Below are 27,040 nucleotides of genomic sequence, written 5' to 3'. Positions count from 1 at the left end.
TGAATGGGCAATTTCTGCTCGAGATGAAAGTTCATCAGTACTTAGAAATGCAGCATTGCTGAGTGCTGGTCACTAGTGCTGGGTACTGACCCTCACTCAGTTCCTGTGTTGCAGTCAAGGCTTCCACTGTGGCCATTTGCAGAGCAGCCTTAGACATGGCTTTTCTCAAAATCATGGTCTACCATAACAGATGTTCGCACAGTTTTGGGTGGTTGGCAGCAATTTCTACGAGCAGCCCCCGACAAGCTGCGTTTGGAAGAACTCAAAATAGAAGTAGGATATTACTGCTTTGTAGCCTGTGCAAGCAATGTCAGGGAAATCTCACCTCTGTTTCCTTGCCTAGTAATGGTGTGCTCTCTTGCCAGCCGCTGCCTGGGCATCCCTGGGAGTATGGACTTTGTATGATGTGACCGAACTGGGCAGAGGCTCCCCAAATCCTGACTGCTTGGTACGGAAAAATGTCCCTGTCTCTGCTCTGTCAGACTCTGAAATGAGAGAGCTAGACTTTCTGTTTGCATATGACACAGTTTTTTAACTGGTAAAATTATAGATATTCTAGTCGGTTTATAGTCTATTGTTTTGAGGCAATGAAAGCTTCTTCCACCCTTTCCTTCCTCCCGCCAGTTTGGAGAAGCATAAAGCAAACTGCTTAAGGTGAAATAGGTCCTTAGAAGGGAAAGTCCTTGCTCATGGTAGAGGTTTGAGCAGATCCCCGGGCTGAGCTTAGTGAGTAAGCCTGACTTGGTATCTGTAGGCTGACTGACTTGTCAGAAGGCTGCTGGTGGCCGTTCATCATTTCAAGGTTAATGCTTTTGATCTGCAGAGGCCGGATGCTTTTCCCTCCTGCAGCATGACGAGTCCGGAGCGTTTTATGAAAATGAAAGCATGTGCTGCCTGTCAGCGCGGCGACTCCTCCGATGAGTCAGAGGATTTGCTGGTTAACGGGCTGCGTGCGTGCTTCTTAGATGTTTCCAGTTCAGTTTCTGTCTGAATAGCCTTCCTGAATAATTGTTTACTTTTGAATTACAGGAATATGCTTTAGCATCCAAAAAGTAATCGAAAGAGGCAGAGCTGCTGGGAATTAACCAAGCATGTGCAGTCAATTCAGTGCATTTTTTTCTTCCTAGTAGTATTTTTTAATTATTCTAGTACTTTGGGAATTTAACACTTGTGAGAGTTACCAGTCTTGGAAACTCTGGAAACTGGATTGAAGCATGCAGCACAAACAGCAGCAATGTTCCCTTCACATTCTTTGACCTCACTGTAGAGCTAAGTGCTTCAAGTTGGGTGCTCTTCATTTTTTACCCTTTAATTAGTCTGTATTTATTGTGAGGCGGGCAGTTTTGGTTTAAGAACTGAATTTATCTTGAAGAAATAGTCAATAGCTTTCTAGTCAATAGCTGTCTAGAGTGTTGTTTTATTTTCTCCTTTAAGACTCCTGTTTGTTATTTGTTTTGGGAAAGTGGAAATGGTAACTTCTCTGTGAAAAGTTCCCTTTAGTAGAATCAAGTCATCTGGCTCCTTGCATATTGGCAGTTACCCTCTTTGTACAGTAATGCTGTGATAACTTAATTTTTTTAAACATGGGGGGAGGCATTGGATAGCTATTTGTATTATCAAAAAAGTGGACCCCATTTCCAGTCTCAGGGTAGTAATTTCCTCAGATATCTCACCACTGCATAATATTAAGGAACTTTCTGTGATTCTGCATAGAATTTCATTTCAGGGGAACTGATTTCCTCTTTCTCTAGACCGGTGTAGACATATACATTTGAACTAATTGCCTTAGTCTCGTTTTACAGTTAAAGATCAGAAATAAGCATTTTCAGGATGTGATTGACCTGAACTATTTTAGATAAACACTGAAGGATAAGCTCAAGTATGTGGAAGCAGTACTGTTTCTCCCCTTTGATGGCGAAGGGAGTTCTAGATGGCCCTGGCTTTCAGCTTATAATTATTCTTTCTGTGTAGAGCCTGTGTCCTGTATGTAGTTTTGTTACATGCAAGGTGATCTTTTGTCAGACTACACAACTAATATGGCCTTCAAACATCTTGGGCATCTGTTGTTGCACTTGCAAGCACACTAAGACTAGTACTATTTTTCTTCTTTTATAATATTTAATATGTTGTGGTTTGTTTTTTTTTTTTCCCCACACTACTATACCCTTTCAGCAACCAGGAGGATTGTAGACCAGCTCGGTCTGCCTTGTATGACTGAACCCTGCAAGTTCCTTTAAACCATTGAAATTCTAGTGTGGCGTTGCCTTGGAAATAGCAAATAGAGAATGATGTGTAGGGATTGCAGAAAAAATGTATGGTAAAATGTCTTGTGTGGTTGAAAGAAGTAGTCATATCAAAAATATGGGAAGAAATTAAGCTTGTATGATGCTTTTTTATTTATAGTGTCAGTTTTGCCTTGTAACAGTTGATGGGAGGTGAAATGAAATCATATGTGTGCCTGGGCTGTTGCAGTTTTCCTGTCCTAATTAACCAGTTAGGTTCTCCTCAAGTAAACCATTTATTTTTTAAATCTGGCTGCCTGGCAGCCTGCCTGTAGGCTGGGCCATCAGACTCTCTCGGATTCCCTTCTAAGTATACCTGAAGATCTTATCACACTCATACAAGTCTGAAAAACACTGTAATTGGTGCAGACAGGTGGCCCAGAATAACATGGTTTAGATTGTATTGCAAAGCTTAAATTTATTTTTTTTTTAAATTCATGTCTCGTGCAGCTCTCCATTTGTTTCTTCATAGAAGTGAATAGCAGTGCAGCTAAAAATGTTAGACAGGCTTCTAACTCTGCCCAGTAAAGATGAGTGAAGAGGATATGTGGTTTGAGAATAAATGAAGTATTTGGTTTGGCTTTAATAATCTGCATATCTAAATGATGATATTCTAAAATGGAAAGAATGATGATAAAAAAATATTTTCTGTGCATGAACGCACAAGGAAAAAAAAAATGTTTGCTTTTGATCTGTTGTTTTCCTAGCTAGACTGATAGCTGGCTAAGAATTATTGGATATGCTGCATTGCCACTCTTCACTTCCTTCATCTGGAACATACCAACTTGTTTATACAGGAACATGTTTCTTTTTCAAACACAGTGGATCAGTATTTCTTCTCCACAGAGGGGTAGTTCACTGTTATATCCCAAAGGCTATAAACATGCTACAGTCTACAGCACATTGGTTTAAGCCTTCCTTTAGCTGCTGGTGAGCAAGTCAGTCATCTATAATGTCCACACAGACTCTGGATAAATGAAGAAGTAAGCCTGTGGCCCATATTCTGAAATTGGAAAAGTAATTAAATTGTGATATTAATAATCTACTGGCTCAGGTCTGGGCTCAGCTTGCTTTGGGGAAGCAAAGAAACACTGTACCTTACCTCATACCCACTGGGTGACTTCACAGGACCATATGTCACTTCTTTGACATACCTGCTTCTGCCAGAGACCAGCAACTCCCGGTGCTACTGTCAGTTTTGCCTGAGATTTGATCCTTATCTTTTGTTTGGACTGACCTTTGCTGTGTGTGTTATGAATAGGATTAGTTTTAGTCCAGCCGCATTCACTGAGGAGTAAAGCAGAACTCCCATTAGCCCGTCATCACACTGACGTGGTAGTCCTTTTCTTCAGACACCCCTCTGCATTTTAACATATAGGTAAGGTTACAGAGCTCACTGGATGTAACAAAGATATCAGTCCTAAACTCAGAAAACCTGTTTTTTTAACTTTTTTTTTTTTTTTCCCCTGGCTCAGCCACAGCCCTTAGCGACATTCGGAGGGTGCAGGGCAGTATCCGTTCTCTCTTCTGCTCTATTTAAAATTAATAACTCGATGCTATTAGCTTAATATAGCTCAGTTTTTATCACCACACAATCCCAGAATGTCTTCGGGTATTGTCAGCCACAAACACAGGAAATAATCCCTCATTAGGCTGAATTATCTAGACGTAGCACAGGCTAGCTAGGCCAGTGCTTAAATAGTATTGTATTGACAAGGGCTTCCTGTTTAGTACAGAAAACTAGAGGCACAAAGGATGAAACCGCAGCAGCAGATCCAAAATTTCTTCTCAACGTGTGTAAGGAGCCAATGTGAAACTCCCAATCCAACAAAAACAAAACACCAGCTTTTGGCCACCGGCAAGGGTTTCACTAAAGAAAGATATCCAGTGAGTTGTTCTTTACACAGCATGAAACCCTGTCAGCCTATTTGGGGTTTTGAGCAGGAAAATGCTGGGCTTAAAGATTTCTTCTGCTTTTAGTTGACAACGCTGGCTAGACATTCGGTGTTCAGTAAAAATGCGTTAGGAACATGTGCAAGGTGCAGTGAAACAGAGATATCGGGGGTGTTTTGATGAAGCTCGAAGATGAGGGTAGCACTCAGCAGGAGGGGAGGGCCAGACGTGGAGGCCGAGGCCTGCCCTCTCCGTTGTCACCCGTGGGGTGGCTTCACATGGCGCTGGGTCCCTGCACCCCGAGTCAGGGCAGGGACAGTGGCAAGAAGTCATCTCTGTGCCAGAAGCCGTCTCTGAGGAGGGGAAGAGCAGGCAGAGTCCAGGCTAATAGGTAGGGTTTACCACATCTGAGGGATGTGGCTTTTCCTAGAGGTAACACGCTTTCCGCGACTCCGTGGATGACTTCTCCTGTCACTGTGGACTTCACATCTGCTGTTACTCAATTAGTAGCCCAACATTTCCACTGAATAAATGTTTAAAACTGATCCTGTGCAGTGGTAACAAGGTAGAGATGTTCTGTATCCCAAGATGTCCATGTTATTTGGGTCTGAAAAATCCAAGGGGAAAATTAAGATTGTGTCTTGAAGGAACGAGCGGTCCCAGAGCAGTATTCTCAGTTGTGTCCGGTTTGCTGCGTGGGATGTGCTGGGATGCAGGTAACTCTACGGTTTCTGAAGAAGTTATCAATTCTCTGAAAGAGGGTTAGTTTTCAAATTGCCATTGAACATCCAGGGGAGTACCGGCCGTACTTGGCGTGGGGCAGCCCTGGCCTCTCCTTTGACAGGCCCTCGCAGCCCCGGCTGCCAGCACCTCACCAGGGACACCCGTACAGATTACGTACAAAATTGTGCTGCAGTCACTTTCTGGTGGATTATACCTTTCTCTTCTCTGCCCTGTTTGTTTCATGTTTATATAGCGTGATGGTTTGAGGCCGGATCATTTATCGTTTTGTGACGAGCGGGCACAACTTTCAGCAGGCCTCTGCATCGGCTCAGCTCCGTCTCTGCTGGCAGTTGGCAGGTGAGATGGTAGAAATGGGGATGGATGTTTTCTGCTGAGCTCTGACCATGGTTTACGTGTACTTCAGCCATGGTGGTTGTATTGGGGAGAGTGAACGTGGGGCCTGGCTCAATCTGGCACCAATTCATACTGACCTCACTTTCTGTGGGGTTTGGAGGGGTTTTTAGACAGGATTCAGTTTTGGCTCTTTTTATATAAGACATCTTGTGTGAAATCTTACCATCTAAAATCTAGCTGTTTCCTTTAAAATGTATTCTTTCAGTGGTGTACAGACTTGCCAATAAGAAATGTAAGAGCTTCTAGGTCATGGAATCCCAACCCCTGGGAGATGTCTGTTAGAGCTCTCCTCTGCTCCCTTTTCCAATCAAGGGGAAATCCTGAATTTCAAGCACTTAACTTGTGCACTCTAACTTTTAGAGTATGTTGGGAACAGAATCATGGCATTTTTGAACAGACCCCAAAGCACGGTGGTAGCTGCAGGGGTCAGGGACCAGGGCCAGAGACACTTGAATGTCTTGCTCTCCCGTTCTGTCATTTAAGAATGGTGCATTAAGTGTCCTTGATGTTCCTGTATCTGTGTTAGAAATTATTCTGTATGATTGGGTACTAGAAAAAATATTCCACATCATGTGTTTATCAAGACTATATCCGTTTTTTTTTCTTAGCATCTCTGTGAAGTCACCATCTCCACAACTCCCTGTAGTAACCCAAGGAAAGAATATTCCTTACTGATGCTGAACATGAGCCCTTGTGCATAAGCAAAATTATCACATTTAAGCATCTAATCCTGTACATATCCATAGATATCACTGGTATCCAAGCAATCTATTTTTATTTTCTTGGCTCTTGCATTATTTGTATGCTGCAGAGATCTCTTGGACAAAGAATTCCACATGGCTAAATAGCAGCACACTTTGGATAATTATCCAATCATCACAGTTTTGTTTAATATGAATTATTTTTATTTTAAAGCCCAGGATTGTCCACATGTTTTTGTGTTGCTGCTTACTTCAATTTTATCCATCACCCAGATCCTTGTGATCCCCCTTAAGGTAGTTACACAGCACAAGAAGTTCCCCTCCTTGCAGCCTTCTCATCTTCAAGTACGCACACTTTAATGCCTCATCCTGACATCTTAGCAAAGGCCCTCCCTACTTTTGGCCAGAGTCTAGAATGTGTATCTTGCTTACATGAAGGTAAGATGTTCCCAACTCCATCTTATGCCCTAAAATGGATATTTATAATGCCATAGTTATGTTTTTATTTTCTTTTTATTTAGTTAGTTTTATTTATTTATTTTTGTTTTGATATCATCCTTTCCTAAGTTGTAGAAACATTGCTCTTCCCCTGGAAGGAATGAACTGTGGGGACTGTGATGAGGGGGAAGCTTTGCTCATGTGTCTGTCAGGGAGGAAGGAGAAGTCTTGCAAAAAGTGATGACGGTGGTTCTGTCGTGCCACGTTGGTGAGAGCAACCAATGACGTAGCGACTGATTTAACACAGGACACAGGATCAGCTCGCTTCTCAACAGAGATTGAGTTACAGTGTCGAAGATACCAGCTGAGAGCAATGTAAATAGCTGACTAGGCCCAAAATACATGGTTTGCAGTGAGGGTGGTAGAGAGAAGCCACACTTTTTGCAAAACTCTAGCAATATTTTTTTTTTTTTTATGCTGTTTCTTTCAGCTTGGGTACAAAAATTACTCGTATTGAAACATTTCCTTGCAGTATTCGCAGCCTGATGTTTGAATCACTTCACTATTCCTGTCTGCCAGGAAGTGAAACTGGGAAACCTGTTTCCTTTGGGCAAGCCTGGGTAAAATGCACTGAGATATAAATAGACAAATGGTGATGGAGTCTGTAAAGGTGTCATTATTGTGGGCCAGAAAAAAAAAAAATGCTAGCCCAGCCTTATGCCATTCATTAATGACAGCATGGTGTGAGGATCAGAGATTTGTCTGGGGATTAAGGAGTAAGAACAAAGAGGCTAGAGGTAGGGAATGACAAACCTGCATGGTCTGGTACAGAACTGTGGGGTTGAGCCAAATGTATGAAAAGTAGATCTATGTATATTATATCAGTTGTGCCATTTCTAGTCATTTCAGTGCTGTGATATTATTCCTCAGCATAACATGTGGTTTGAAAGCATAATTTTTTTAATAATAGTTTATATCTTGAAATTTTTGTCCTTTGATTCTTGAGCCTTTTTTAAAATACCTTTTGCCTTTGAGGGAGAGAAGAATTGGTCCTGTACAATATTTCATCTTTGATACCTCTCGTGTTGATCCTGCACTTACCTGGTGTTATAGCTAGGTGTCAGCCTCAGATATGAATCAGGGGTTTATCAGTCAGGATCAGATTTATTTTTGCTCCTCACTCCTGAGATAGCATTGTAACTGGGACTTGCCTCCTTCCCGAAAGCCTGGCCTAGGGCTTTAACTATTAAATTTATCAGGGCCACTAGTGAGGATTTGCTTTTAACAGACTTGGAGTAGTATCTGTGTATTTCTGTTGACTTTTTTTTGGAGTTGGGTAGACTTCTTTCACAGGTGCTGTCCCCTGCCCATAAGGCTCTGCTCACAGCCCTTTCTCTGAATGCCTTCCCTCAGTAATGTAGCTTTAATGGGTGCCAAAAGCTTCAATGTCTGCTCTGCACAGGCTGATGCGGTGAGACACCGAGGCAAGGACAGTTTCAGACCTGGGACAATGACAGCAGTGAGTGTGCCGGAAAACGGGTGATTCAGCTATTCCTGTAACTCATCACGGTGACCTTACAGCCTCATAAAACAGCAGGTCACGTTTTGGTGGATTTGGGGATGTACCAGCTAACAGAGGGCTGTGACTCATGGGGTGACTTATGCTGGGAGCAGCAGAGGGTCGTGACTGCAGGACTGATGTGCGGGAGGGTCGCTGAGGGGGAGCAGCAGAGGCTGGACTGTTGCAGTCAGAGCAGGCCATTCCAGTTTTGAGCAGCACTGATTTTTGCTTTGCCTCTATGTAGCTTGCTGTGAACTCAAAGCCTGTTTTATGGGAAGCTGGAGTCATACAAGCATTAGGGATGGGGCACACTCCAGGTCCTGGTGACTTTGTCAGTCTTTCCAGTGTGTCACTCCTGCCTGTGAGTCAGCATCATGAGATGGGATGGACAAGTAGATTGTTATTAAACTTCCTTGTAAAAGATCTTGATAAGAAGATGATAAATTATAGAATATAAGGGTTAAGGACCCATTATTAAAAGCAAGCAGCCAAGCAAAAATAACCCTTGTCTTTCTGTGCTAGGCTTCAGAAATGACTGTTTAATGTCTGTGTTGTTGGAAGTTTACTAAGTTGCTACAGACATTTAAATGCAAGTGGTTACCTCAGGGCTTATTAAATTCTGCCCCCTGTCTCTAACACAATTCAATTTATCTGATTAATCTTTTTGCCCAATCTTCTCTTTCCAAGAAGGACAAAAATTGAGAGAATCCTCTGCTGCAAGTCACTGTTTCCTCCCTCACTTCAGTATGTTTGAAGGGAAAACAATTAGCTCCTCCATGCATAGATCTGCAGGGTAGATATGGTGATGTACTCTAAAATTAATATATTATAAAGAAAATTTCATGAACAATAGGTTCTCAGTTTAACTGAACTCATCACTAAACTGGGTTGAAGCTCTGTAGCTGCCTTTTCACCTCCTCTGATTTACTGGAGTCCCAGTGCTGTCTTCCAAATTGTAAGCAAACAACAAAATACAAATCCCAATGTGAGAGCTTGGTGTCCATTGAGCTGGAAATGTTAGCTCTTAGTTTGCCTGTGACATTGCCCGTGCCTTTCATTGCAGTGTTACTTCTCTCGTTCCCAATAATTTCAGCTGCTTGTCTGCTCACAGATGATTTTCATTCCTGCTTTTGTTGCCTGCCAAACTCAGGGTGAGGAAAAGCAGCAGGTGGAAACACAGAGCTGTCAGCAGGACAAACTCATGGGTGCTATTTTGAATGCTTAGGTGACTCACTGTAGGAACAGGAATATTTTATTATGATTATTTTTGTTTTGGGATGGACATTTGTCTGTCTGGGTTTTTTTTCCTCTCCTTTTAACATGACGACAGTGAGTTGTGCTCCTGACTGGGAGGCAAAGATTTGGGCTTTGTGGTTTAATTACTAGTATCCTAAAATAATTTATGTTGGAAAGGACATTTGGAGGCCATCTGGGAGTGGGAGTGTGCGTGGGAGTGTACTGCAGGGTGCCAGGGCTGTCCCCTGGAAGGGTGCAGCCTTCCACCCCTGCTCTGCACAGGTGGCTAGGACGTGGGCATGCAATCTGGTCATGGCGTTGCCACCTCCTTCACAGAATCAGAATCACAGAATCACCTAGGTTGGAAAAGACCATGAAGATCCTCCAGTCCAACCATTAACCTCACACTGACCGTTCTCAACTACACCAGATTTCTCAGCGCTATGTGGACTCTACTCTTCAACCTCTCCAGGGATGGGGACTCTACCACCTCCCTGGGCAGCCCATTCCAACACTCAACAGCCCCTTCTGCACAGAAATCCTTCCTCAGAGCTAGTCTGACCCTGCCCTGGAGCAACTTGAGGCCATTCCCTCTTGTCCTGGCGCTGGCTCCTTGGCTCCAGAGACTCATCCCCCCTCTCTGCCCCCTCCTGGCAGGGAGTTGCAGAGGGCCAGGAGGTCTCCCCTCAGCCTCCTCTTCTCCAGACTGAACCCCCCAGTTCCCCCAGCCGCTCCCCAGCAGACCTGTGCTCCAGACCCTGCCCCAGCTCCGTTGCCCTTCTCTGGCCACGCTCGAGTCATTCAATGGCCTTTTTGGGGTGAGGCGCCCAAAACTGAACACAGTCATCAAGGTGCGACCTCACCAGTGCCGCATGCAGGGACAAGATCACTGCCCTGTCCCTGGTGGCCACGCTATTGCTGATACAATTTTTTTTCCCTTTCACCATGACCTTGCACTACCTGGTGCTGCTCAAGGGTGGCCACAGCTAGATATCTCTAGTCACCATAATTTAGAAATCTCAGCAGAGCTCAACCATTTCATAACAGGTATGAAGAGTATAAGACTTCTGTCACTCCATCACTCAGTACTTGCTATATTTCATGAAGGACATCTCTGAGAAGAACACTTTGCAGATACTGAGCCGTCCTTCTGCAGTGCTTCCATAGACTGAGCTAAAAGAACTAATGGAAACACAGATTCTTGATTTAAGTTTTCTGTACATCCTCATTCAAATCTGGGAGTTACTTCCCAAGGATTTTGTCTCCTGTTACCTATATTTTAAAATACATTATCCCTAGCTTTTGAGAGTGGCCAGCCTAATTCTGAGGCAAAATAGCATGCCGATGCTTTCTTTTTTTTTTTTTTAAGAAGTAAGTAGACTGTACTTTTCCCATCAATAGCTTTATGGTGAGTAGTCACATTTTGCAGTCCGTCCTTATGCATCTCTGGCATATTGTACCAGCTACTTTATAGTTGGCACCAGTTTTGGATCTTCATTCATGGCTGAGGCAACTACGCACAGTATATATAAAAATAACCGCTAGGTTATCTGGGAAATAACTGTATCAAATATCTAATCCTAGAGTAATGGAACAAATGGTTATTTCTCTCCAACTCAGTGGCTTCTTACTGGAAGTAATGAATGCAGATAATTATCTTACAGAATGCTTAGGATTATTAATAATACGTAATAGGGCAGGTATTATCATTGACAAGTAACTACATTTAATTTTCAGCGGAAAATCCTTCCAACATCTAGCTTTGTGTTAACATTGCTACTGATACACTTGCTGCAATGTCATAGAGTTGAACTAGGAGAGTAAACAAGTTATCCTCTTCTGAATCGGTTCACAAATACTGGAGGGATGCTTGATTGTGTATCTGACAGCCAAAGTGAAGTCAGGTGAGGACGAGGGCAGTCCTTGGGCAACAGAAGTGGATGGGAAATGCACAGAAGTAGGAGGTTTGGCAATGTTACTCTTGCTTTTGAGCTAAAAATCTGGGCAGAGTGTGAGGGGGTGTATTGACAGGGTAAGCTAATTGCTGTCACAACAGTTGCCTCTAATCTTATTTTCATTTATTTATAGTGTGTAAGATAACATTTTCTCTCAAGTGAGCCCTCTTGCAGGCCCCTTGGCACAAAGGGACCATTTTCTATCAGAGTCTTATGAAGCAATACTCTGATTACACAAAGGGGATCATTATTGCTGCCTTGCCAGGTTTTGCTGAGTACGTCTTCAGGTTGAATTCAAGAGCTCTAATGTCCTTGATTACAGACTAATAACGAGCTTTGGTGCCATGCTTAAACCCTGAGTGGGAAGAATAGCAAGCAAAGAGGGACCTGAAATATGGGACCATTGGGACAGTTTCCAGCTTCGACTTGTGATCTTCCTTTGTGCTCCCAGGCTTTACCCTGTCCATGACTCAATTACTTATTTTATACAAGTATGAAAGATTGCTCTGATGTGGCTGGTTCTTTGTTTCCGAGGGCTGTTTTCAGGCAATGTCCTTAGCAATTGAATTTGCTTCCTCATTGTTATATTCAGAGATGCCTTTTATTTGCCGTAATTATCTGCTCCCAGCACAGCTCTGCTACACAAAGGTTTGTGTGTGTGTGTGTGTGCGCCTGTGTACACACGCACACATGTTGGGAACTGCTGCCCTTTGTCCTCTGACGCTAGGTGGTTAAGTGTCATATGGAAAGGATGAACATTTTGTGGGTTTTTTTGGATCAAGGGAACAGAACTAAGTTTTCAAAGTTGCAAACAGCATTAGCTTTCCCCCACCCTTCTGTTTATGGGGCAGGGACTCAAAATACTGAGCATAAAAAGGAAAGATAAACAGTGCCTTTATTTCTTCCTTCCTTCAACAAGGTTATCTGCCTAACCCTCTTTACTTTTCATCTGATTTGTTTTGAACTCGGTAGTGTCATAAACATGAAATCAAAACAGAAATTCACATCAAAAGAGAAAGCTGTTATTTTAGACTGCTTTATATATTTTTATATATATTATACTTTATTTCTACTCTTCATTAGCTTGCTTAAACATCCCAAATTTTTTTCCAGTGGTTTTGCCTTTTCCATTTGTCAAGCTTGATTCTCTATGGCCACTTCCAACTGCTCCCCTGTTGTGATTTGGAAATAATTACAGCTATTTTGTTTAACTGCTGCTGCATCCATGTGTATGAGTCCTCTAAATATGTTAAAAACCCCTTGTTTGTAGACTAGCCTGGAGAACTGATGTTAGCTGTACCCTTCCGGAGATATAAAATCAACTATGGTGCTCTGGGTTTTTTAGTTTTGTCTTTACAAGGAGCCCAAAACATGACCAATTTAAACTTTTTTGTTTGTTTCCTAATTCCAGTTAGGAAATTAGGAAGGCTGGTAAAAGATGACACATTAATAGTCTCTGTTTACTAGGAGAATAGTTGCTGCCTTTGCCTTCCTTTTGGATTTGCCCACATATCAGTAAAGGCATCTCCAGATCTGCTTTAATGCAGAGGAGCCTGGCTTTAGGTATGTTACACAAATGTAGATCAGCGTTAACTATGCAGTGGAGATTACTTCCCTGTTTAAATGAAATCTCTATCTGGTAACTTCTCAATATCTGAAGGCTTCCTGCTAACATAGCTGCCACATTTCCCTGGACAGTGTGAAGACATTTTTATCGGGTTTTACAGTTCATAAAAAGAAAACGAAGAAATAAATTTCCAAAGCAGCAACTAATTTTACTTGTTTCTATTTTGGGAAAGCCTATCCGAGGCGTTTGCCAAGATGTCAGGCCAGCTTGCCTACGTTTGCAGGGGAGCTTGGCGGCAGCACTGGGCGCTCATGCTCTTGACTTCCAGTGTCACAATTCTCCTTTTTCCTGAACTGGTCAGATCTATATTGCTCTGATCGCATTTTGAACTTCAGAGTTGAGTAAGTGTAGTTTGCATCCTGGCTGCAGACCCTTAAAACACTTCTTGAGCACTGCAGCCTGGCCGGCTGCAAGGAGTGCCCTTGGAAAAGAGCAGCTTGCTCACCTTGCAGCGCGGCTGGCGAGGCGCTGGCAATGGCACGGAGCACGTCAGTGTCGTCAAGACCACTGTGATTAAATTGTTGTGGAGATAGGGAAAGCCATCTGCTATTTGTTCCCCCTGCCTGCTCGCTATTCCGAAAGCTGGTGCCAGACGTGCTTGCCAAGCCTGGCTGACTAGATGCCAGGCCGTCATGTGGAGCGAGCCTGGCTGCTGCTGAGAGTGGGTCAGAGGGTTGGGGACCCATTTGCAGGTGACACTGTCCGTACGTGCGGAAAAGGCCTGGCTGTCGGCTGACAGAGGGAAGTTGTGGTGAAGGGTGTGATGGTCGCTGGAGCGCGCCTTTTACAGCTGCCGGCTTTGCACTGCTGGGTGGTGATCCAAGCTGAGCTGATAATACGTCCTCGCTCTCTTCAGATGTATGGCTGTGAGAGCTGGTCCTGTGCCTGCTTCTTCCCTGGGGAAAGAGAGGTGTGTGGGACTTATCCCAGCATCGCTGTGAGATGGTGACCTTAGAGAGAGGCGTGCGTGTGGGACCTTAGCCCGGCATTGCTGTCAGCTGATGACCTTCGGGTTGCTCAGTGCCTGTGGTGGGATGATTATCAGTGAGGGGTGCGTGTCCTGTCTGTGGTGAAAGGGTCAGAGCAGGCTACGGGGGTGTTGGTGGGGGGCACGGGTGGGATGTGTGGGCTGTGTGCAGTTCTGCTGAATTCCCAAGTAACGAAGAGTTCCTGAATCATCCCTGCAAGTGCCTGAAGTTCTTTGATATACTATCTAATACACATTGGGAAACAATGTCACATTCCCTGAACAAACAAACAAAAAGTGTTAAAAAGATTATTAGGATTGCTGAAATACTGAGGTTAAGAATCCAAAGTTTAGGAAATGCCAGAAGCAACATGTCCTAAGTGTCTGCTTTTTGCATTTCATGATGTAAAGTCTTTTTGTCACAATGATACAGTCTTTAAGGGCATGATCTTACACTGTTTTTTTCCTATGTTGGCCTTATACAGCAGTGAGATAGCAAGCAGTTATTTAATAGTACATTTTATTAAAAAAAGAACAGTATGTGAGACTGTTTTATTTACTATACTTAACTAAATTCTTCTCTAAACTCAAAATTCTTATTTTCTCTCTTTCCTTATGCCCCCATGAATTTTTCCTCTTGGATTCTTCACAGTGAATAGTGCTGATCAGTATAATACCTAAATACTGTATTCAGTAATGTACCTTCACCTCATCTCTGGATGAGATTTGGTGGATTATGGGGGTGGTATAATCTCTATTATGTAAATAAGGGACAAAAACACTGAGAAAGTGAAAACGAGTATTTTACTAATTTGATACATAAAATATGAACCTGATTTTGGGCATACATGGTATAGTATTTTATAGGTCCAGAGTTTCCATGTTCTAATACTATCTCTTTTTTTTATACCTGAGTGTTCATCGGAGTCCTGTTCACATTGTTGGCTCTGCTCTTCAGACCTTCCTCTTTGGAACCAGTTTCCATCTCCATGTTCTGCCACAGCTCATGCTCTCAGCCTCACTTACAGGTTCCTTGAGCCTTGTTACGTTCCCTTCTCATTAGATTCCTCCTTTTGCTCACTCTTGCTGTGGTCCAACTCAGCTTTTGAGTTACACGGGTAGTGTTGTCATTCATAGCACCTGTGAACCAACAGGAATGTCACTGGCACTATTGGAAGGAGATGGGTTTTTTATATAGAACTACTCAAAATACCTGAAGGGTGTTTCTTCTGGTTCCTCTAGGCTGGGGAGTGCTCAGTTCAGCTGGGGCCTGGTACCTGAGCAGCACCCTCACTTGTGAGAGCAGTGAAGGGGGAGCGTTCAGGAGGAAGGGCTCAGCAGATCTTGGCTGCCACATTTAAACATTTTTTATGGAGCGCATGTAAAATGAAGTGATTTTTAAATTGGCTCTGTTGTGTGTGTTCTCAGAGAAACCGTGTTAAACTTATTTCTGGCACAAACGTCACTATGTTGCCTAATTGAGAGTTCCGTGTTCAAAGCTCTGGAGTGCTAGAGCTTGTAAAAGCGAAGGTCACTGATGCTTTTGTACGTGGTTGAGTAATGATTTATTCTTATACCTTGGTCTGGCATTTTGGCTAAAACAGTCCAAAATTTTCAGCCTGAGGTGACCTCTGGCATTGTACGTTTCACACCAGAGTCTTAAAGTTTGACAAAATGATCAGCAGCTGAGAACGAGGTATTAGAGTGGGAAATCTTAGTCTGCTTTAATGAAGTGATGAAGATGTTTATAAAAATTATACCTGATATTTAATTATTCCCTGATGGGGTTTGAAGCTTCCTATGAGCAACACAAGTGGAGCGGGCACAGTGCTGCCTATCCCAGCACTCCCAGTGTGTTTGAGCAGCAAGTGCTCGTGGTGGGCTTACAGTGATGAATTCTCATTGATCTTTGCTAATGCAAAGTTAAAGCTTTGGTATTTGCTAGTGCTCTAATTTTTATATGGTATGCTAATTACTCTTTTGAATTGGAAATGCTCGTTCAGCACAGCCTAAGAGAGATTGGCATTGGCTTCGTGATGCTGCGTTGCAAATAGTGTCAAACCTTTTCCTGTTTATGTAGAAGTGCTGTTCTGATTTTCTCAGGCCAAAATGGGCATCGCCACATTTTTATTCAGCTCGCAATACGTGTGCGTGTGCACGCATGCAGATGCATGCATGGTTGTAGTTTTTCATTGTTGTACCAGCAGTGATACTGTCCAGAAGAAATTTTTTTCCTAACATCATGGTGGGAGCATGATGATGATTTTGGAAATGGATGCAGCTGTCTGAAAATAAAGAAGTAAAGACAAAATAATTTATGTCTGTGCAGAAGGACTAAAAGGTAATTAGCCAAGGGTAAATAAATGAGTTTATTTTGAAAGACCCAAAATGGTTACCCAGAATGCTTTGAAAGTTTTTCTGTATGATGGTATTTCTATGTTCAAAGTTTCAGTCCTTGAATCTTCAGACAAAAGTGGTAACTGTTGGCAGGGGACAGCAGTGGAAAGTTACGCCTGCAGTAGAAAATCATCTCCCTTTTAAAAGTTGTACGTTGCTATTTCAGTTTTTAATTTGGATAATTAACAGTAACAGCTCATCCTCAAATTGCTCTTCTAACATTGGGTGGTCCAGAATTGCATGAGGTAACTTAATATGCCGTTTTATCCTGAGTCTGTAATTGGAAAGAGACAGGAACAGCTAACTTCCGCTAATTGCACAAGCTATTTACAGCAAAGAAAATTTTGTTTCTCATTTATATATATATATAGAACAGTGTCAGTGCTGCTGCAAAGTGATGCTCTTCAAAGGTTTTGCTTTAATATTGAGTATCAAGTACTAATTTATGTTACTGGAAGTCTGTCTCAGCCTACACTTCATGTGCATTTAGCCAGAGCTTCCCAGCTTGTTGTTAACATATTCCCCAGTGGCTGCCTTTCTTGTGTGTCCTTGTGTGCTCTCCTCACCTCTCAAGCAGATATGGCAGACTCCTCCGGTGCAATCTCTAGTATCCCGCTGCATCCCTGCCAGCCTTTCTGGCGGCTGCTGGTCGGTGGAAGATGCTCCTGTGTTTCCTGCCTTATGTCATGCCAGCTCTCTACCCAGGCTCTGCAGATGATATCAGGATACCTTAAGAATATTCCTGAGAACGCAGTGGGTAGCAAAGTAACTTACTGAGATGTCCTGGAGCTACAGTTTACACATACATTACACCCTAGGGTGAAAAAATGCATTGTGGTTTGCATTTTGTGTTGAAATCACTGCTAATGCAGGCTAGGTTAATATAAATTGCAAATGTAAGCATCTGTTCACTTAATTCAGTGATAACACATTTATGTTTGTGAGAGATGTGGGAGAAGAACTGAAAGATCATACTTAAAATGTGCTAGAGTTTTCTTCCTAAAATTTGATCTACTGGTATCTTCTGCTGAACCAGGTTATAGTTGGTTTCTGCTTTAGGTTCTTCCAGTGGATCCTAATGGATTTTTTTTTTAATTACAATTTAATCTTTTATTTTACTTGTTATTTTAGTCAGGAATCATTGGGGTAATTCAGATTGGAAGGGCTCTCAGGAGGTCTCCAGTCTAGCCTTCTACTCAAGGCAGTCAGATATGAGATCAGACCACATTACTCAAGGCTTTATCCAGCTGGGTCTTGAAAATGTCTGCGGTCAGAGAGTGCACAACCTCTCTGGGCAGGCTGTGCCACTGCCTCTCTGCCCTTGCAGCAAAAGGTTCTCCTCGTACCCTGTTTGAACTTCTTGCTGCCATTTACTCCTGTTATCCCCTGCACTCCAGTCGGATACTGTTGTGTAAAGCCTGGTTCTGTCTTCTCAGTAACCTCCCCCTAGGTAGCAGGGGCTGCTGCTACGTGCCCCCGCAGCCATCGCTTCTCCAGGCTGGACCAGTCCCATTCCTCAGCCTCTCCTCCCAGGGTAAGTGCTCCAGGCCCGACCGTCCTGCTGACCTTAGCTGAACTTGCCCCGATTTGTATAGTGAGAGTGGAACAGAGTACTTTCTTCTCAATTAAAATGAATATTATTTCGCTTCATAGAAATTCAGTTGTCTCCTGTACTTGACTGATTCATTAACAGCTCCTTGCTGCCATATTGCCAGTGGGAGTGTTTGTCTGGAGTCCTGAGGCCGTACCTCGATTCCTGGGTTCAGTTTTGGGCCCCTCACCCCAAAAAGGCCATTGAATGACTTGAGCGTGGCCAGAGAAGGGCAACGGAGCTGGGGCAGGGTCTGGAGCACAGGTCTGCTGGGGAGCGGCTGAAGGAACTGGGGGGGTTCAGTCTGGAGAAGAGGAGGCTGAGGGGAGACCTCCTGGCCCTCTGCAACTCCCTGCCAGGAGGGGGCAGAGAGGGGGGATGAGTCTCTTGAACCAAGGAACAAGAGACAGGACAAGAGAGAATGGCCTCAAGCTGCCCAGGGCAGGGTCAGGCTGGCTCTGAGGAAGGATTTCTTTGCAGAAGGGGCTGTTGGGCATTGGAATGGGCTGCCCAGGGCAGGGGGGGAGTCCCCGGGATCCCTGGAGGGGTTGAAGAGTCGGGCTGATCCAGCGCTGAGAGATCTGGGGGAGTTGAGAATGGTCAGTGTGAGGTTAATGGTTGGGCTGGATGATCTTCATGGTCTTTTCCATTCCTGATGATTCTGTGATATCAAGTGGACTTGTATGGCTCTGTACTGGATCGTGTTTGAGAGTAGGTGTAGTACATGCTTTTTTCAGGGGTGACAAGGTTGAATAGATGGATGCCCCATGGTGTTTTCCTAAACAATGCTGAACAGTGAGATAAGGAGATACAGACCTGGTTATGACTAAGGTCAGGATTTCCTCTTCAGGGATACAGAGGTGCAAGCCTTGAGGTGTAATTGAAGGTGGAACAGATGTTACACGTGTATTGAAATGTCATTGTGAATCGCTATCTGAAAAGGTTTATAATTTGCCAGTTATTTTCCAGATGATCTTTTTTAATGTGCTGAAGCAGCAGATGTGTTTGTTGTATCCGACTCTTTAAAGTCATTTTAGGAAGTTAAACAGATGGATGCATTTTGAAATTCAGCAGCATCTCTTTCAGCATCTGTAACATCGTCATTTCATGTGCCAACCAGGATAGAGAGAAACAGAGCTTCTGATAAGTACTTTGCCTGTGACAAGCTGACCCATTTGCCAACAGCCAATAATATACCAATGTTGTGACAGGAATGATTGACTGCTGCTTTTACAGCAGAATGATTTGATTTTTTTTTTTTTTTTTAAATTCTTGGACTAGCTTGAATACAGGTTGTTTTACTCCTGGAATAAAAAAGCTTATGTTAATTCTGATACAGGAGGTGATTTTGTCTCAGAACACAGAAAATCATTCCATCAATTGAATACCATTTATCTAAAAAAAGGTTGTATAGTACAATGATCTTACTACTAAAATGACAAGAGGAAATACAAAATACAGAAAATTATCTCTCAGTTCTATGCCTCCTGTTTGCTCTTTGTTTTCCAATGATAAACATCAGCCAGATCTTCCTTGGGGGTAATACAGCATATTAGGGCTGTGCAGTGTTTTGACACTGACACCTTCCCAAAATACTCCAAATGCTGAGAGTAGCATTATTAAAAATCCTGTGATGGGGTGTGTAAGGTAAATGCAATTCTGTCAGGTCTTTATACTGTAGCTTTAAACAGCGTGAGTTCAATACAGCACTATGGGTGAAATTCAGGTTGGCAGGAAACTTTTGGATGGAATAACATCCTGTCACCTCAAAAAAGTAAAATTGATTAAATGTTGAAATATCAAAGCTGTTTAAGGCAACAAACATGTCATTAATCATTACACTGGGAACCTCCTTTTTTTTTGGTATGAAACAAAATACTAGGACAACATTCAGATATTTTTAATGTAAATTTGGGTGGTAGATATTACAAAAGCTTGAAAAAAATCAGTAGTAAAACAGTAGGAGGGTTAGTTACCAGTTTGCTAATGGGAGAATGAGAGAACAGAGGAAATATATGGAAATTTGAGAAGGGGAGCTTGATACTGCCATGTATGAGGCTGCGTGGTGGCCCTGCAGCACTTCAGCTTTGAGTGTTCTGTGTTACATTAATACAGAAATTAAAGAATAACTGTTTCCTGTACATTCCCTTGCAAAGTGATCTTTGAAGCTTTCTGGTTTAAAACTGAGCATGATGTCTGACAGGTGCAAGTAAACCTCAGCCTCAAATGTACACGTGATTTTTAAAATACAAAATGAATCAGTACTTTCTGTTGGTTTTCCACAGTTTCTGGGGTAATCCTCATCAAATCGCCTTGTGATAGATTGTCATATTGGAGATGGAGGTGGCAGACTGCTTTTTTTGGATGATGACTCACAAGAATGGTCATGGCTGTTGCGCTGAATGTTGACTTGAGTTATGCCTATGTAAATTGAAAGAAGTTAGGCTGAAATTTTTGACTCAAGAATTTCAGTAGGACCATCAGAATACCCCAAATTCTAGCTTCTAAGGATGTGCTTTTATTTTCCGTAAACATCAAATCAGGACTAAGCTTTCTTTAAAGAAACTGTGGAGCTAGGCAACATTCATATCAGGGCATTGTGTTAAGCTCTGTGTTTCCTTTTCTGTCATTGTGAACAATCTAGGTTTATGCATATATTCTTTTCCTGGTAACACGTTCAGAAATAACTGGTGTTTCTAACATTGCAATTAATCATTGTGACATTATATGGTGCATTGCAGCTGACCTCCAGCAGCAAACTGCTCCTGAATGGTTGCCCTGTGGGAACTCTCTCTTTTTTTGGCTTCCGGGGAAGAGCGGCTGTGTGCAGACTTTGGTTGTGAAGTGTACTTGGCAAAGCCTGCAAGTGTGGGACGGTATTTGCTGTTCTCTGATACCTAGTTGGCAGTTGGTGAGCACCACAAGCACCACGTCCATGGCTCCAGAGCTGCACTGTGCATCATCAGCTGAACTGGATGTGTGGGCTCAGTATCCAAGAGGATTTTTTTAACACAAATTGATTGGTAGTGTGTATTGATGAGAAGGGAGATAATGTGAGTGTAGGATAGAATTGGAATAGTTATCTAAAGATGATACTGATAAATACTTCTAATTGGAAGTCAGATTCTGATGTTGGCTGCAGAGAAACTACATTGATTTAGAGCAGGTGAAAATCTGACTCTCACCATTTAGTTTGAATAGTCATACTTTGCTCTTTACAAAATAGCTGAAGTTGCTTAATGATAATCTGGCCAATTTGCGTTTGTTCAAAACTGCTGATGTGGGAGAGATTGATGGCAGCTGAGGCTGGGCTGGAATGCTTAAGCAGATCCAGTTGAAAAAAATGACTTTGAAATATAGCCTTTTCTTCCCATCCACTTCTCAGATGGTTTCTACCTTTAGACACTGACAAGTCTTTCAGATGATGGAGCGGGTGTATTTGAAATGAGCCAGTAAGGGACAGTGAGGTTACAAAAGGTGACTACCTGATGATGTGGGATTGTTAGCTTGTAAGTAGTGGGTGGTTTTTTTTTTTCCCTGCCACTTCTTGAGAAGGTAGGGAGAATAGAAGCACATGGAAGAGAGCATTTTTTTAGGTCCTCTTCTTTATATGTCATCTTAATTTGATGGCTCTTCAAGTCAAGAGTAGTTTGTGGTGTTTGGATTGTCATCACCTTCCTTCTGTGATATTCTCATTAGTCACAGATGTTTTCTTTGCTTTTCCAAATACATGAAGCCATAGGCAATATCAAATCAGGCATAAAATAATACAGGAGCTAGTACTATTAACCTTGTAGAAGCAAAGGACACATGAATACATTAAGATGCACATCTCTGCTGGGAAGACGTGATTTGAAAGGATCTTTCTAAAATGTTATTGAAATATTTATTCCAGGTGCTGTTAGTGGCATGGAAAGATGATGTCCCTTATGGTCACAGACATTAAGAGATATGTAAGTCAAGGTGAGCTATAGGTTGGCATGACAAAGCTTGACTCTTAGGATTGTAAAGGTTATTCACAGCAGTGGTCACTGCTGTGACTACAGTATAGACATACAATATGCGTCTGAATCTTACAACACTGCAGAAAGCATTAATTGAAATAAACTCTTGCATGCCTCATCCCTTTCACTCCTGCTCTTGATGAGTTTAAGTCTGAGGAATGACCTTTACATGCAAAGTCAGAGATGGACCTTTTCAAAGCCAGTCACAGAACCCCTGTCAGTATGCCTGTCTCCAGCCAGCTGATCCTAGTTTTTATTAGATTCTGAGAAACTGATACGGCTACAGATCCAAAAGTGATGGAAACATAATGAAATCAGAGCCATGGATGTTGATCAAAATGCATTTACTATGACAGTAGAAGTTACATAGCTTTTGAGGGAAGCACTACCAGAGTTAGACTGATGTAAAATGGCGATGTAGTCCAATGATAAATGCATCACGAAATTAAAAAAAAAACCCAACAGTCAGGAATGAGGTAGGAAAAGTATTTCAGTGCAGTTGTGATGCCAGCTCCCGCTGTTCATGCTTACATTACAAAACCATGAAGTGTTCTGGTACGGAAACAGGATAAATACGAGCATTGTTGAGAAGACGGTCATTTAAAATGGTGCCATTTTGTGTTGCCATGAAAAAGTGTCTGCCTGTATCCCTAGTGTGGCTAGTGAAATTTTCCATGTATCTTCTGAAAATCAGTGTAATGGGTGTTCTTGTCCAGGTGGAACTCATCTCGTGTCTTTGTTAAAGCATGACACTGTTGTGAGGTGGAATTAAACCCAGTGTGAGTTAGAGACGTGTCAGGGGATTACAAAAGGAATTTTAGATCAGAATTAGTGTAATGCAGACAAGATTTCTGTGAAAAGAACTGGGAACAGAACCAAGGTTTCCTCCTTTTCTCTCTGCTCTATATAAAGAACTCACATGTACAGATTATAATTGCTGTGGTGAGAGGATGCCAAATTATATAATGCTTCTACCCACATCTCTCTTTTCTAATCTCTACCCTTCCTCTTGTGGGGACACAAAAGAAAATTAGGAGCTTGATCCCATTCAGACCCTTATGGGTTCTTTCCTGAAATGGTAACATAAGTCTGTAGACAGGATCAGGCTTTTACATATTCAATGCTCTGATCAGGGACAAAAGATGGATGTGAATGTGCAAAATGCCTGCAGTACCAAAAATAGGTCCATATTTATTCCTGTCATAACTTCACTGACGTTGATGGAGTTGTGCCAAGACTGAATAACCCCACAGTCTATAGGACAGCTGGCCGCCTGGCAGTAGGAAAGTTTGGGGAGAATGGTTTTCTAAGAATGATTAAGCCTTCTGATATTGGCAGTACATGGTGACATTTTAGGAATATTCACCTTGGCTTAAAACGATTTTCTGGGAGATTTCAGATACATCTACAGAATCGCATACATGTGATGCCTGAAAGACAAGGGTAGCATTGATCCAGGTGTTTTCAAGCCTTGAGTTTAGTTCCGTCAGCAGTTCTGAATCACCAGACCAGGTAACGAGCTGTTCTAATTGATATAGTAATTCTGCACAGCTTTTCCACTTACACTAATGTAACATTTGGCTTCCTTGAGGATGGATATTAACCACAAGTTGAAAGGAAAGTCTGATTCTCTGATCCTTTGCTACATTTCATAAAGCTTTTAATTTTACTTGCAATACTCAGATGCAATCCCTACAAGCATTTTTCTTTCCTCTTGGGTCCAGAGACCCTGTTCAGTTGTTAATTGATAGTGTATGAGCAATGAAGGCAGCTTCAATAGTTTTACTGTTCCAGAAACATTCATCTCATTCATAAAGATCATCTGTTCAAGAGCAGTCGACCCTGGGTTTTGTTCTGTTTACGGGCTTTGTTTTGGGCAATGTGCTGACTTGCCTACAAGCTCTTAAACTACAGAGTATTCAAATAGTTTCCACTGATGTGTTAAGGTCTCGGTCTCCAGTTCACATGAGTCTGCTTACTAAAATTTTGAGGATATTAAGCCAGTTCTCACCACCAGAGTCTTGGCATTTGAGATGATGCTGCGTGGTGCTAAGTAACCACAGCTTGAGTCCTGAGCAATGGCATCCTCTGAGCTTAAAAATCAGTCCTGTAAGCCAAGTCACTACAGGGTGTTGTGTGTGGTTTTGGTTTGGTGGTGTGGGTTTTTTTTGTTTTTTGTTTTGGGGGTTTGTTTGTTTTTTTGGTTTGTTTGTTTGTTTTTTGTTTTTCCTATCAGGGAAGTAGAGTGCTTCTTTATAGCATTTTTCTTTCTGTATTTCCCCATTTAGGGAGTGGGTGGGTGCTTGCTGGACTACAGGCAGATAAGGGGGGATATTGTGATTATTGAGGCAAAGATACTCATCAAACTAAAAGCTGCAAGGGAGTGTTCCCCTAGTTAGTGGCTCACAGGACATTGGTGGCAGGAAGGAATGAAGCTCTTGCTTTCTGTTTAGATTTACCTGCTTTTTAATATTCCTTACTCATAGCTTAGATACAGAAATTTAGGTGATTTAAAACAGGGAAAGGGAAAACTGGTTGGGCTTTTCAAAGAAGATAAGGAAGATAGCTTCCCAGATCCTATCAGCTGTTCCAGAGAAGTAGTTTCTTTTAAAAATCCTAGCCTTAAAAACAGTAAAATCAATTATATATATTTAGACAAACAAACAAACCCCTAGTTGCTTCCAAAGATAGACCAAAATTGATGTTGCCCATCTTTGCAGATATAGGCTATAATGTGATGTGTTAACAATGCATGGACTCGTGGTATGGCTGCACTGCCACTGCAAACTCTTTTCTTAAATAGCTGTTTCTTACTGAATCCATAAGAGAAGCAGTGATTGTAGGCCACTCTTCAAATGTATTATCAGGAATTCACAGTAAGCTTTGGTAAAGAAGGGGTCCATATTACTAAATTGGCAAAATACCTGTCAGGAGCATAGGAGGAGGGTATTCAGAAGACATTATCTTCACTTCAGTAGGCAGGACTGCACACCAAGAAATAGAATAGTTTCCTCTAGCTGTGGAATATTCAATCCAGCATCATCAAAGGATCAGATTCAATAATAGTTAAAGGAACAATGAAAGCAATCCTTTTCTTTTGCTCAAATTAACATTGTATCTGTTTTGGTCTCCTGTAACCTAGCCAGTTTTCCAACATGAAAACAGAACACAAAATCTGGCAAGTTCTGTGTATCTGGGATTGGTGGCTTGAACCTCATAAAACGTGTAAGTGAAGAACAGAACATAAAGTTATCAATTAGATCTTCTAATAGCTTTTAAACATTACTATATTTTATTAGAGACCTAAAATTATCCTTGTTTTCAGACTTGGATCTTTTTCAAGTTTTTCATACTTCAGCCCAACCTTCTTTTAGCTAGCAAGGCTGAGTTTTCAGCACTGAACAATGGAAATAGTATTGGAGCATTTGACACATTTCTGCTCCCATAACTACAGGTCCTTTCATATGGTAAATCTGATATTCTTCATGGAGTTGTTGGGCTTTGACATTTTCTATACAGTTGTGTTTAAGCTGACATTGTGCATGGTGTTATGACAGAGCAGTAAACTTTAGAAGAAACCCACCTCAATGAGATGGGTGAACAATGATGTACAGCTTCCAGTCTGAGTAGTGGATAAAGAGACGAGGGTGAAAGCAGATACTCCTATAAACAACAAAAGAGTTATCATCTTTGAGTAATACCAAGCAGCCTGCTGAGCTGGTATATGCAAAAGCAGATGTGCTGAAAAATCCCAGCAACAACCCAAACTCTATTTAACATGTGAGCTCCATGTGTACTGTGGGAACTTGAGTTATGCAATCAGGGGGCAGTGCTAAGGGAGAGAGATGTCAGACTGTAGTGACAGTGTGTCCGGGCTTTGCTTTTGCTTTTAAATAATATAGTTGATGTGAGATAGCTCAAAAAAAGTTGAACAAACCCAAAACACCAACAGCAACAGCAAACCCCTTGTAGCACAGCTAATGGCTTCTGAAACTGTGTTAACAGATGGGGACAGACCGTTTTACATTGGAATATTGAGGAACAATAAACGTAGTGTTCTACTGTATAGAGTAGAACACAAGTTCTGGCTATGATTTCCAGTTCTGCCACTTACTCACTATGTAACCCTGGAGAAGTCATTTAAGATGACATCCATGGAAGGATCCAGCATGCGGGTCTCATCTGATTCCCATTTGCATTTCCTAAAACACTGTCCTAATCTTGGAGACACCTACAGTTCAGAAATGCTTCGTTTTTCTGTCTGGAAGAGTCTCAGATGTAAAAACCTGGGGTTTGCACATTTAAAACTTTCCCACAAGTCAGGGTGTCAGATGGGCAGGGCCCAGCTCCCCTTGAAATGGGTTGTGGAGTGTGATTCCTTCCCTGAGCACTCCTCGCAGCCTAGATGGGGCAGGGCAGGGGGCCTGGGCTCCCCCTCGCCTGCCCCGTAGCTCCATGGGTTGGATGCTCACCCAGTGTGTATTTCAGATATTTCAAGGGGAGGTTCCTTGCTTCTCTCTGCTTGCTAGGATCACTCATGTCCCCGCTACCCAAGGTTCTTGCTTCTTTGGTCTTCAGACAGTGGGTGAGAATAAGGAGGTTGAAGGAAGTGCCCCTACTTAGCAAATAATGTGATACTTGGGCTTTGAGTAGGATGTGATTTAAATGCAACTTTCTCTTCCATGTCTTGTGTTGGCTTTGTGAATATTATTCTGAGGCACCCTCCCCTTCCTGTATATAATTTAAGAAGCCTATGTGGTATCTCAAAGCCTTTGGCTGTCATTACGGGCTACCTGAAAACCAGGCATTGTGGCACTATATATGCTGGTGCCAAGACCCCTGTCGAGTCCGAAGGCATCTCTTGGTGCCTTGAGCTTCCAGGCTGATAATCCTCCGTGGTCCAGGCTGGTGCTCTGTGGGCAGAAAGAGGGATGCGTGCGGCTCTGAAATGTGTAATGAGTACAGGAATGCAGGATCGGGGGCTGTAACGGCTCACGGCATCTGCAGAGCAGCGTGAGGAGGAACCTGTGACACTGAAAGAAAGGCTCCGAACAGCCAAGTGCCAAGTGTTGCTATAATCGGGCTGGATTACTCACTGTGCTTATTCAAATTCCTGTTGATGCTGGCAGCGGGAGTTTTCCCGAATAGCAACGGACAATGAGTCATCTCCAGGTGTTTTTATTTGAAAGCGCGCTTTTTTCTTTTCTTTTTTTTTCTTTCTTTTTTTTTTTTTTTAAAATTTCAAAAAGAA

At 42.4% G+C, this 27,040-nt stretch overlaps 1 protein-coding gene across 3 annotated transcripts in view; it reads left to right on the top strand.

Annotated features, from left to right (window-relative positions):
* NAV2 (neuron navigator 2) overlaps positions 1-27,040 on the top strand; it is a 417,220-nt gene that overhangs the window by 158,661 nt on the left and 231,519 nt on the right. The gene's annotated exons all lie outside the window — the stretch shown is intronic.

The sequence above is a fragment of the Athene cunicularia genome (assembly GCF_003259725.1).
Source record: "Athene cunicularia isolate RWA chromosome 5 unlocalized genomic scaffold, athCun1 chr5_part3, whole genome shotgun sequence".
Taxonomy (NCBI): domain Eukaryota; kingdom Metazoa; phylum Chordata; class Aves; order Strigiformes; family Strigidae; genus Athene; species Athene cunicularia.
The sequence above is the reverse complement of the archived record's forward strand: the minus strand, read 5'-3'. Positions and strand labels throughout refer to the sequence as shown.